Source organism: Homarus americanus, unplaced genomic scaffold, assembly GCF_018991925.1.
Source record: "Homarus americanus isolate GMGI-L3 unplaced genomic scaffold, GMGI_Hamer_2.0 scaffold46197, whole genome shotgun sequence".
Taxonomy (NCBI): domain Eukaryota; kingdom Metazoa; phylum Arthropoda; class Malacostraca; order Decapoda; family Nephropidae; genus Homarus; species Homarus americanus.
In genome coordinates, this window is record NW_024723050.1 from 375851 (window position 1) to 387500 (window position 11650).

Consider the following 11650-nt stretch of genomic DNA (forward strand, 5'->3'; position numbering starts at 1 on the left):
AAATAATCCAACCCAAGCAATTAGATTTTGAAAACTTTTGCCAAACTGTCACTCCCTACTGCTCATATGGTCAGTCCTACTCAGTCTCTCAACCACGTTAAAAGTGTGTTCACGAAACTCACTACACATAAGCTTTATCCTTTATTAACGCTCACAGCTCATAGCGTTAATTATGGTGATACCATAACTATTTGTGCAATAGTTTATTTTTTTTAATAAATGGAGAAAAGACAATTCGGGATTGAAAACTTAACCCATAAACATTTATTTGTTTCCTCCAGCATACCTTTTATACTAACTATAAGATGTTCATCAGTCAGTCAGTAAGTCAATCACTCACACACTGAATAGGTTAGTTTGGACAATAGCCGTTAAAAAAATTTCGTGACCAACCTGTATCTGGGAAATACCAAACTTGGCAAACTGATTGTGACAGTCCTCCATTAGCATAATAAAGTAAACTTGGCCTCGAGGAGAGTAAAAAACAACACAAGTAACCATAAACAGCACCTGTAATGAAAAACACCAACACCTGTAATGAAAAACACCAACACCTGTAATGAAAAATACGACACCTGTAAAGAAAAAACGCCAACACCTGTAATGAAAAAACGTCAACACCTGTAATAAAAAAACACTAATACCTGTAATCAAAAACACTAACACCTGTAATAAAAAACCAACACCTTTAATAAAAAAAACACCAACACCTGTAATAAAAACACTAACACCTGTAAACAAAAACACTAACCTGTAATGAAAAATACCAACACTGTACTGTAGTTAAAAAAAACACTAACACCTGTAATCAAACACACGCACACGCGAGAACGAGTTACCACACCACGTGAACACCACACCACCCGATGTCTCCATGACCACGTGAGGTCCCTCATATCAACACCCGAAGACGAGTTACTACACCACGTGAACACCACACCACCTGGTGTCTCCATGACCAGCCCACGCCCGGGCCAACAACACTAACTATAATAATTTGTATGTTCAATCATTGTTCCTCCTTCTTTCATTAACGAAACCTTTTGCTAAACGACCCATCCACCCCATGTCTCTGTATGTAATAAGTCATTTTTGTCTAATGTATATTTTCAGCCTTCGGGCTGCCGACTTTTTCAATAAACCTTTAATTATTAGTCTATTATTACACACACACACACACACACATCAATAATCAAATTATTTCGTTTTGTGTTAAGGAAAAACCTTAAAACAAATTTTATTGGTCTTTTTGATGAAGTTCTCTCAGCAAAATAGTTAGATGTTTAGTGAGTTATGAAAGTGGAAAAGGTGCTGGAATTGACAAATTATTTCTTTACGTAAAGGTTCTGTTTACTGTGAATAGAGAATATAATATTGTTATTGTGAAATAATCTTATTTGTTGTTTTTGTTGTTGTTTTGTTATGTTCTGATTAATATTTTTATTAGTATTTGTAACGGTAATATTTAAAACTCAGCTTCTTGATGCCTAGTTTTATTTGTATACTTCTAAGAGAGAGAGAGAGAGAGAGAGAGAGAGAGAGCGACTGTCTGTGTGTGTGTGTCTACGCCCCAGCAACCTCCACACTTCGTCTTTACAGTCCTAATTGGTTCTATTTTTACTGTAAACACTCCATAATTACTGCTTCGCTCTTCTTACAGTTCTCTCTCAGCGGCATCAAGTGATGCTCTGAGCGAAACTCTGAGCGGCATTAAGAGTGGCTCTCTATAATAACCTACATTAAACCACTACAATAACCTTTAAGACTTAAAGACACTAGAGTCACTTTATACATTAAGATATAAACCACTCCTACAGTAATTGAGACTGACTCAGGTGCTTCTCTCCATATAGATAAATGTAATATACTCTATTATATAACCTTTACCTGTTACAGTTACCTTTATTAGTCTTCATTACTCAATAATATATTCAAATTTTACGACTTATTTGTATAAACAAATTTACAGGAATTTATATATTATTTTTAATGTATTTCTTGTATTTAAGCAATGATTGGCCTGCAATTTAGTTTTAATATTTACTACAATGAAACCTCTATTTAACGGACTATATGGAGAGGAAAATCCGTTATATTGAAGTTCCGTTAAATGTGAAACCTCCAGCTAATGAACTTTGTAGATATGAAAGTCCGTTACATGGAGGTTTCACTTATTATATTTCACTCTTCCCATCTCCAAAGTAATAAGTATAATTCTTTTTTTAATAATTAACAAAACTAAAAAAAAAGAAGGGAAGCTTGAGGATCCTTCAGATGTGATGCTGTTAAAGTAGGGGATCGTGTTCCTCGAAGCCTTGAATCCTGTTCTGAGACAAGGATTCTGTCGGGTTCTCGATTCGTGACACGTATACTGGTACAAGATATCAGATGTGCCCCCTCCTCTCCTCATTCATTAAGTAAATTCAAGTTTCTTTTTATATTGATTTATTTTTTTATAGACTTGGGATGTTACAACGTTGATATATATTTATTCATATATGTGAAGTGGATATACTTTTATATATTGTGTAATAGAAATGAGTTGATAATAATGTATACTGGAAATCTTTTAATAGCACTGATGACGACACCACCAACAGGTAAAAAGCCACGTTGCCTGGTGTTTTCTGACGTTTCACAATAGCTAGCTGCTCAAGACTAAGTGTTTTCAGGAGATAATAAGGACGAAACATTGTGGCACTTTTTCTCAGTTCTCATTTTTTTTTTTTTAACTTTAAGGTTTTAAGGAAAGAATAATATTATGGGGCACATCCACTGACGAAGACCTAGACACTATTTTCTTTCCAACGTCATCACCCTCTTACAGAATCCTCCCCTCCCCCCTCCCCCCAACCAGCGACTGACGACGACACCACCAACAGGTATAAGAGCCACGTTGCCTGGTCTTTTCTGACGTTTCACAATAGCTAGCTGCTCAAGACTAAGTGTTTTCAGGAGATAATAAGGACGAAACATTGTGGCACTACTCAGTTCTCATTATTTTCGACACTATTTTTAAGGTTTTAAGGAAAGAATAATATTATGGTTCACATCCACTGACGAAGACCTAGACAATATTTTCTTTTACACCAGAAATTCGTAAATTGTTTTCGGATTTCTGATGAAACTATATAATAAGGAGAATGCAATCTTACGTAATCCCTTGTGTGACGCTTTAACACTGAGAAACGGAACTGAGGAAGAAAATATAAGTTGAACGTCATTATGATACTGAGTTTCATAATATTAATTGATATATGGATACAAAAGAAGGACTGGTAACATGTTAATGCTTGACAAGACTGAAGGTTCTAATCAGCATTGAGTGGTCTGCTTCCTCTCTTCTTCGTTTCTCATTACTCCAAAAATTTTATGAGACAGACAAACAGACAGACAGACACACAGACAAACACCTTACTGTTATAGGTATGGGTAACTTATCTTGCTAGGTGATAAACTAACTCGTTGTCTCTAAGAGTTCACTTATTATTTCTGATGATCTACCTATTTTGTATGAAGACAGCACACCATGCCATGAAGACAGCCCATCATGAAAACAGCCCACCATGAAGACAGCCCACCATAAAAACAGCCCACCATGAAGACAGTCCACCATGAAAACAGCCCACCATGAAGACAAACAACCATGAAAACAGCCCACCATGAAAACAGCCCACCATAAAAACAGCCCACCATGAAGACAGTCCACCACGAAAACAGCCCACCATGAAAATAAACAACCATGAAGACAGCCCACCATGAGGACAGTCCACCATGAAAACAGCCCACCATGAAGACAAACAACCATGAAGACAGCCCACCATGAAGACAGTCCACCATGAAAACAGCCCACCATGAAGACAAACAACCATGAAGAGAGCCCACCATGAATCCACACACCTTTAATATGAGTGACGTAACAACTCGACGCCACGGTAGAAATTTAATACTGCATGTTCAAGATGATTTATCCACGTGTTGTCTGAGTGCTTGTCTGGGCTAGGTTACAGTCAGTTTATGTGAGTATTAGAGTTGTCTTATTTCTGGGACGCTTCAAGTAACTCTACGTTTTATGTTTTCCACTAGGGATTTTGTTGTTTTGTGTGTGTGTGTGTGTGTGTGTGTGTGTGTGTGTGTTTGGGATAACCTGGTGAAGTTAATAGGTCTTGAGTTTTAACCTCCCGTTTATATACCTGGCTGTTAGTTTCTCTTTATTCTCTGTCTGTCTGTCTGTCTGCCTCCATTCGTTTGTTATAAATGTAAATTGTGTATCTTGACGACTCGAAACCCCCCAGAGAAATAGCACCCTGTTAGTGGTAAGATAAATCGACTGCAGAACCCCAGAGAGATAATAGTTATGGGGAAGGTAAACAAGTGGAGTCCAGAACCCCCAGAGATGGTAGTTTATGGGGGAGGTAAACTAGCGGCTTCCACAACTCCCAAAGATGGTGATTTATGGGGGGGGGAAGTGAAGCAATGAACTCGACGGCCTCCAGAGATGATGGTTTATGGGGGGGGGGTGGGGTGGTTTCTAGTGGCTTTCAGGTCCCTCCCAAAGCAGTATTGCGTGGTGGCAGTAATCTGAATTGGTCCTTGGTGATCCGCTAACGTCATCTACGGTCCTGTGATCCTTTCTCGTCTGATCCTACCGCCTTTAAAGTCACCCACTCCCTCCTTCCTTCCTTCTTTCCTTCCTTCTGTCTTTCCTTCCTTCTTCATTTTTCTCTCTTATCTTCATATTCGTATCATTGTTATTTTACTGTCGGCTTTTTCTTCGTTCACTACAGCCGCCGCCGCCACCACTCCATCAAAGAAACTTCTATCTCATTAAATCATTATCTCTTATGTCCACTTTCATCAATTTCTCTCAAGGTATTATATACCCTCCCTCCTCTTCTACTTATCTTCCAAAGTCTCTATTCTCGGATTATCTCATTTCTCCTTTCTCTTTGTCGTCTCCTTCTCCTTCTATTCATCTATACATCTCCTCTTACTCTTGTGACCTTGTAATTATCTTTTTTCATATTACTTCTTCCTCTTTTCTCTTTCCTTTATTCTTCCTTGTTATCTTTCCTTCCTCGTCTTTCACCCCCTTTTCTCCTCCTTATCTCCCCCTCTCTATATTTCCTCTCTCCTCCTTCATATTTATCTTCTCCTCTTCCTTATCCCCCTTCTCCTCCACATTTACCCTCTCCCCTACCCCCTCTTCTCTTCCCTATCTCCCTCTCTCTCCTCCCTATCTCGCTCTTCTCCTTGTTCAGTTTACCTATTCATGATTATATGGCAGAGCTAATGAGGAAGATGAGGCGGGTAGGAGTGTAGGGGAGAGGGGGGAGGGGGAGTGGAGGGGGTAGGAGAAGGAAGGGTAAGGGCGGGGAAGGAGGGGGAGGAGAAGGAAAGGGAGGGGAGAGAAGAGGGTAGGAGAGGGGATGGAAAGGGGGAGGGGGAGAGGAGAGGAGAAGTGTGTCTCGGAGTGGAGGGAGAGAGTAGAGTTGAGACGGTGAGGTACAGAGTGAAGAGAGGGGAGAGAAGAGGGGTTGAGACAGTAGTTAAGGTAGGGGATGGAGGGAGGGAAGGAGGGGGCAGTGTCCTTGGTTGGTGAATGAGCCACCTTAATCAGCTGAAGAATAACGCCAAATCACCTGAGTTAATTAACATGTGCTGAGATGGGTAGGTGAGTTACTCTCCCACGACCAAAGCAACACTTGGAGGAGATGTGATAAAGGGGGAGACGAGAAGGAAATGAAGATAACTGGGGAGGTGAAGGTAGCGATATATCCATCCAATGAAAGGAACGCGTGAAAATATCCAGGGGTGTAGGGGATTAGTGGTATCAGGGGGAGGGAGAGTACTTTTTTTTGAGGGGAGGAGGAGGAGGATGGATATATGGGAGGGGTGGGGAGAAGGGGATTGAATATGTCCTAAGGGGGAAGAGGAATAGGGATAATCAGTTGTGGAGGAGTGAAGTTAGCCAGAGGAGGAGAGAGTGAGAGGTATCCAAGAGGAAGAGAAGATAGAGAGGTACACAAGGGGGCAAGGTAGGTATCCTAAACAGCCCCTCGTCTATCAGCCAGCCCCACACCTCCACCTGCGATAATTAATTAGTCCCTTTCTCTTAGGATTGACGATAACACCTTAATGTAGCTCAGGCAATTAGCATAAGTTAACATTCAATATCACCTCATTAAATTTGTTTCACTAATTAATGTTTCCTATGAGAGGTACTAATACATATTTTATTTACTTTCTACATAGAGACATGAAATAACATGTCACAAATTATCATTCTATATCACTATTCTCACACTTAATTTTATACTTTATATATTGTAACTCTGAATGTTCTGTAAGGATGGTGAACAGCTATTGTGGGTTTACACGAGCACTTGTAACAGGTGCCTAGCTATCTCCCCCAAGGTGTAGCTGGGGTGAGGAAGGGCCAACAAGCTCGAGGGAAAACCAGAAGACGATAAAGTACAGGACCTGAGCCACGAATATCGCTTTTTTCTAAATAGGGTCCATGATTCTGGGAGCCTGGAGTAGTTATTTTCCTGAGATCCTGAATGAGTTAGGCTCCAGAGTTAATTAAAGCCACAGGAGACTCAAGAGCACCAGGTTACTTGTTCCAGCGCTTCAGCATAGTGATCTAAAGAGATAATATCTGTTGCACTAGGCTCTCGTCTTTTACCTAAAGACATCGAGGGAGTAACTCTTACCATACAATACAAGCATAAGCGTAAAAATAATCAAATAAACAAAAATAAGAAAACTGGATAAACACTTGAGCGGTAGAGGTATAATAACTACTTTCGATTCAGGAAAAATCTTCCCAATTTCCGTGAGTGATTCTTCTTCTCTTTCGTGAGGCGAGGGTCTCCCAAACACAACCAGACAAATGTGTTATTTTATTTCCTTGCACTATTAGGTAGGTTGAGGAGGTAGGAAGGTTCATGTGGCACCGTGGCATCGCAGCGGCCAGGTGTACCTATAGCCCTTGTATAAGATCCCAAACTCTCGCCTGAAGAGAAAGTGTTCAGACGGCATAGTTTCCCTTCCAAGCCTCCGCCGCGTATGCCCGTCTAGGCGCCTCACGAGAATGCTAGACGCTCCTCAACATCAGTCTAGAATTTTATTGCTCAGTGAATTCCTCTGGTGGAAAAGTGGGTGTTAGGGGTACTGAGTGGAGTAGGAGTCATGCGCTGAGAGTAATGTTTTCACCTCAAGTTTACTCTCTTAATGTGTAAGACGTGTGTGTGTTAAATACGGAAATGCTCAACCACGCCTCACCCTTCCCTCTCTCCCTCCCTCTTTCCCTTCCTCAACTTTTCCGCGATGTATTCACCAAAATCTGACACGATTGTTGTTTAGACTGTTTCTCCCATACACTAATTGATACCTACAAAACATTCCTTTCCTGAATTATTACAATGATAGATGCGAGTGTGTGTGTGTGTGTGTGTGTGTGTGTGTGGGGCGTGCGTGCGGTACGATCATTTTCCCTTTAACGGTAACATCCCGACGACACGAAGAACTAATGGTAGATATTTAGTGATTGATTAAAATAAAAATAAATATTTAATTTCCCTCTCGTTCTTCCGTCTGTTTATTTATTTTTGCGTAGTGAATTCTGTCTGACGAAGAAAAATTTGTACCAGGTGAGGCTTCAGGTAAGCGAGAAGACGATCACTTCTCTTTGATGGACTTACGACTACCTGCAGGGAATAATTTACCAGTGTTTACAACCTCTCTCTTTCTCTCTTTCTGTCTCTCTCTCTTTCCTTCTCTCCCTTTCTTTCCTTCTGTTTCTCTTTCTCACACACGTCTCTTGTCGCATTTCTTTCCCTTTCTTTGCTTGTGTATTTGTCTGTATGACTGTCCGTCTCTCTTATTTTTACCTACCTTAATGGACTCTGTCTGTTTTTTCTCTCACTTGCAAGTTCCGCCTCAGTATCGGGGAGAGCGATAAACCCGAGACACGATACTATTGAGCCAGTGTGTGTGTGTGTGTGTGTGTGTGTGTGTGTGTGTTACTGTTAATGTTAATGTTGTTGTTTGTGTGTGTGTGTGTGTGTGTGTGTGTGTGTAACTTTGTTTTATTTTTTAAGGGAAAGGAAAAATTACCAGAAATGGTCGAGAGAGAGAGAGAGAGAGAGAGAGAGAGAGAGAGCCATTCACCCACCATACCCTATGCATGGCTGTGTGTTTAGTATATGGTCACCGTCCGCACATCTATATCCTCAGTATCAACATGTGTGTAAAACCTCCACACATATATTCGCTTCCACACACCGCAACCATTTCTAGCCTTCATTATATACGAAGCTTCAGGAATTCTGGATAGCAAAGTGAAATAAATTCATCTCGTAAGTTTATTTCCATGAATTTAACCCAAAGGATATTTTTCTTGGGCTGGAAAGGAGGGAGTGGTCAAGCTGAGTTATATATATATATTCTACCTGAGTTATAGAGAGATTCTACCCGAGTTATGAAGATATTCTACCTGAGTTATAAAGATATTCTACCTGAGTTATAAAGATATTCTACCTGAGTTATAGAGAGATTCTACCTGAGTTATAGAGATATTCTACCTGAGTTATAAAGAGATTCTACCCGAGTTATAGAGAGATTCTACCTGAGTTATAGAGAGATTCTACCTGAGTTATAAAGAGATTCTACCCGAGTTATAGAGAGATTCTACCTGAGTTATAGAGAGATTCTACCTGAGTTATAGAGATATTCTACCTGAGTTATAGAGAGATTCTACCTGAGTTATAGAGAGAATCTACCTGAGTTATAGAGAGATTCTACCTGAGTTATAGAGATATTCTACCTGAGTTATAGAGATATTCATCCTGATTTATAGAGATATTCTACCTGAGTTATAGAGATATTCTACCTGAGTTATAGAGAGATTCCACCCGAGTTATAGAGAGATTTTACCCGAGTTATAGAGATATTCTACCTGAGTTATAGAGATATTCTACCTGAGTTATAGAGATATTCATCCTGATTTATAGAGATATTCTACCTGAGTTATAAAGAGATTCTACCCGAGTTATAGAGAGATTCTACCTGAGTTATAGAGAGATTCTACCTGAGTTATAAAGAGAATCTACCCGAGTTATAAGCACATATGTTTGTTGCTTCGAAATTCTCCTTCCGATAATTCAATACTCCTCTTATCGTCCACTTAAGGGAAGGAATATTGTTACGGGACTTTGACAGTCTAGTGGGGTTTATTGTTACCCCGCTGTAGGTAAGATGTCCTGTCGTAGCGTTCTCTCCGTTTGTCTTTGGTTTGTTGAATTAATAATGGGTAATAATAACAAGCAACTACACACACACACACATAGACACACACGCACTCATGTTCACAGTGCTTCAAGACAAGGTGGGGATCTGTGTTAGTAAGTCCGATAAAGGTGGATTTTCTGTTGTGCTAACGAGGGACTCTAATACACCCACGGCTCTTAGGGGTAGTGTAGAGGGTCTGTATGGTTGTCTGTAGGTGTGGAGGGGGAGAGAGAGAGAGAGAGAGAGAGAGAGAGAGAGAGAGAGAGAGAGAGAGAGAGAGAGAGAGAGAGAGTCCAACACATACTGAAATGCGGGTTCGTGGGTCCCACTAACCCATATTTCAGTCATGCTAACTTAACAGCACTTCACTAAAGTTACAATCCGGGTCAAACGAATCTATTAATACGTGTACATTAGTCACGGGTATCATTCTAAAATATATTCCCTAATCAAGGTATACATTCCATCAGGTTAGGCTAGATTAGGTTAGTGCCCACCCGGGCACAGGTCACTGACCCACATCGGGGCCTGGGGGGCGAAAATGTAATAATAATAATAATAATAATAATAATAATAATAATAATAATAATAATAATAATAATAATAATAATAATAATAATAATAATACATACAATAATAATAATAATAATAATAATAATAATAATAATAATAATAATAATAATAATAATTAGTCTTATGTAAATAAAATTTATAATAAAATATACAAAATCAAAAATAAAAATAATAATAAAATAATACTAATAATAATAATAATAATAATAATAATAATAATAATAATAATAATAATAGTCAATAATAATAATAATAATAATAATAATAATAATAATAATAATAATAATAATAATAATAATAATAATAATAATAATAATAATAATAATAATAATAATAATAATAATAATAATAATAATAATAATAATAATAATAATAATAATAATAATAATAATAATAATAATAATAATAATCCATAAAAAAATGGAAAAAGATCAATAGTGAAAAACGATATATGTATGTTGTGTTGTCAAAGTAAGAGAAACAATTGAGACCCTGCAATTGTGTGTAAATGTGGCAGAAAGTCAGATCAGCAACCTGGTACAATTTTCGTAATGCCATATAGCAGCAGGGTCTACTATTAGACTACACATTATGCTTCCAATATGTTCCCAGGCAGTAGTACCTCCCTGTTCGATAGCTGCTTAATACTTACATAAGGATCGACCGTGACAGGACTCGAACCTGCAATCTTCGGATCCGAAGTCCGACGCCTTATCCATTAGGCCACACGGTCATGAACAGAGACTGCCCAGTATCTCTCCAGTAGACTCTTAACGTCATTAAAAAACTAATACTGTCACGTCATTTGGATGTTTGTGAGGAAAGTTCCCCGAGTTGATCGAAGGTGAAAGGTCGAGAGGAGAGGCTATTTTGTTGACAACTTGAAGGATGAGGAGAAGGAGTTAAGTTTGAGTGAGAGGTAAGTTGACTGCTTTTACTGCGTGTGTGTTTGTCTCTCATTTTATTTCTGTGTGTTTGTGTGTGTGTGTAGGTGTCTGTCTCTCTCTTTATCTGTGTGTGAGTGTGTGTGTGTGTGTGTGTGTGTGTGTGTGTCTGTCTTCTCTTTTATCTGTGTGTGTGTGTGTGTGTGTGTGTGTGTGTGTGTGTGTGTGTGTGTGTGTAGGTGTCTGTCTCTCTCTCTTTATCTGTGTGTGTGTGTGTGTGTGTGTGTGTGTGTGTGTGTAGGTGTCTGTCTCTCTCTTCTCTTTATCTATGAGTGTGTGTGTGTGTGTGTGTGTGTGTGTGTGTGTGTGTAGGTGTCTGGTTCTCTCTTTATCTATGAGTGTGTGTGTGTGTGTGTGTGTGTGTGTGTGTGTGTGTGTGTGTGTAGGTGTCTGTCTCTTTATCTGTGTGTGTGTGTGTGTGTGTGTGTGTGTGTGTGTGTGTGTGTGTGTGTGTGTGTGTGTGTAGGTGTCTGGTCTCTCTCTTTATCTGTGTGTGTGTGTGTGTGTGTGTGTGTGTGTGTGTGTGTAGTGGTTCTGTCTCTCTTTATCTATGAGTGTGTGTGTGTGTGTGTGTGTGTGTGTGTGTGTGTGTAGTGTCTGTCTCTCTCTTTATCTATGAGTGTGTGTGTGTGTGTGTGTGTGTGTGTGTGTGTGTGTGTGTGTGTGTAGGTGTCTGTCTCTTTATCTATGAGTGTGTGTGTGTGTGTGTGTGTGTGTGTGTGTAGGTGGGTTCGTCTCTTTATCTATGAGTGTGTGTGTGTGTGTGTGTGTGTGTGTGTGTGTCTGTCTCTCTCTTTATCTGTGTGTGAGTGAGTAAGTGAATCCTATTATCAACGAAT

General features: G+C 39.3%; 1 non-coding gene across 1 annotated transcript; it reads right to left on the reverse strand.

Annotated features, from left to right (window-relative positions):
- Positions 1–10527: 10527 nt before the first annotated feature.
- Positions 10528–10600, reverse strand: Trnar-ucg. The gene has a single exon. It is a non-coding gene; the product is annotated as a tRNA-Arg (tRNA).
- Positions 10601–11650: the final 1050 nt, after the last annotated feature.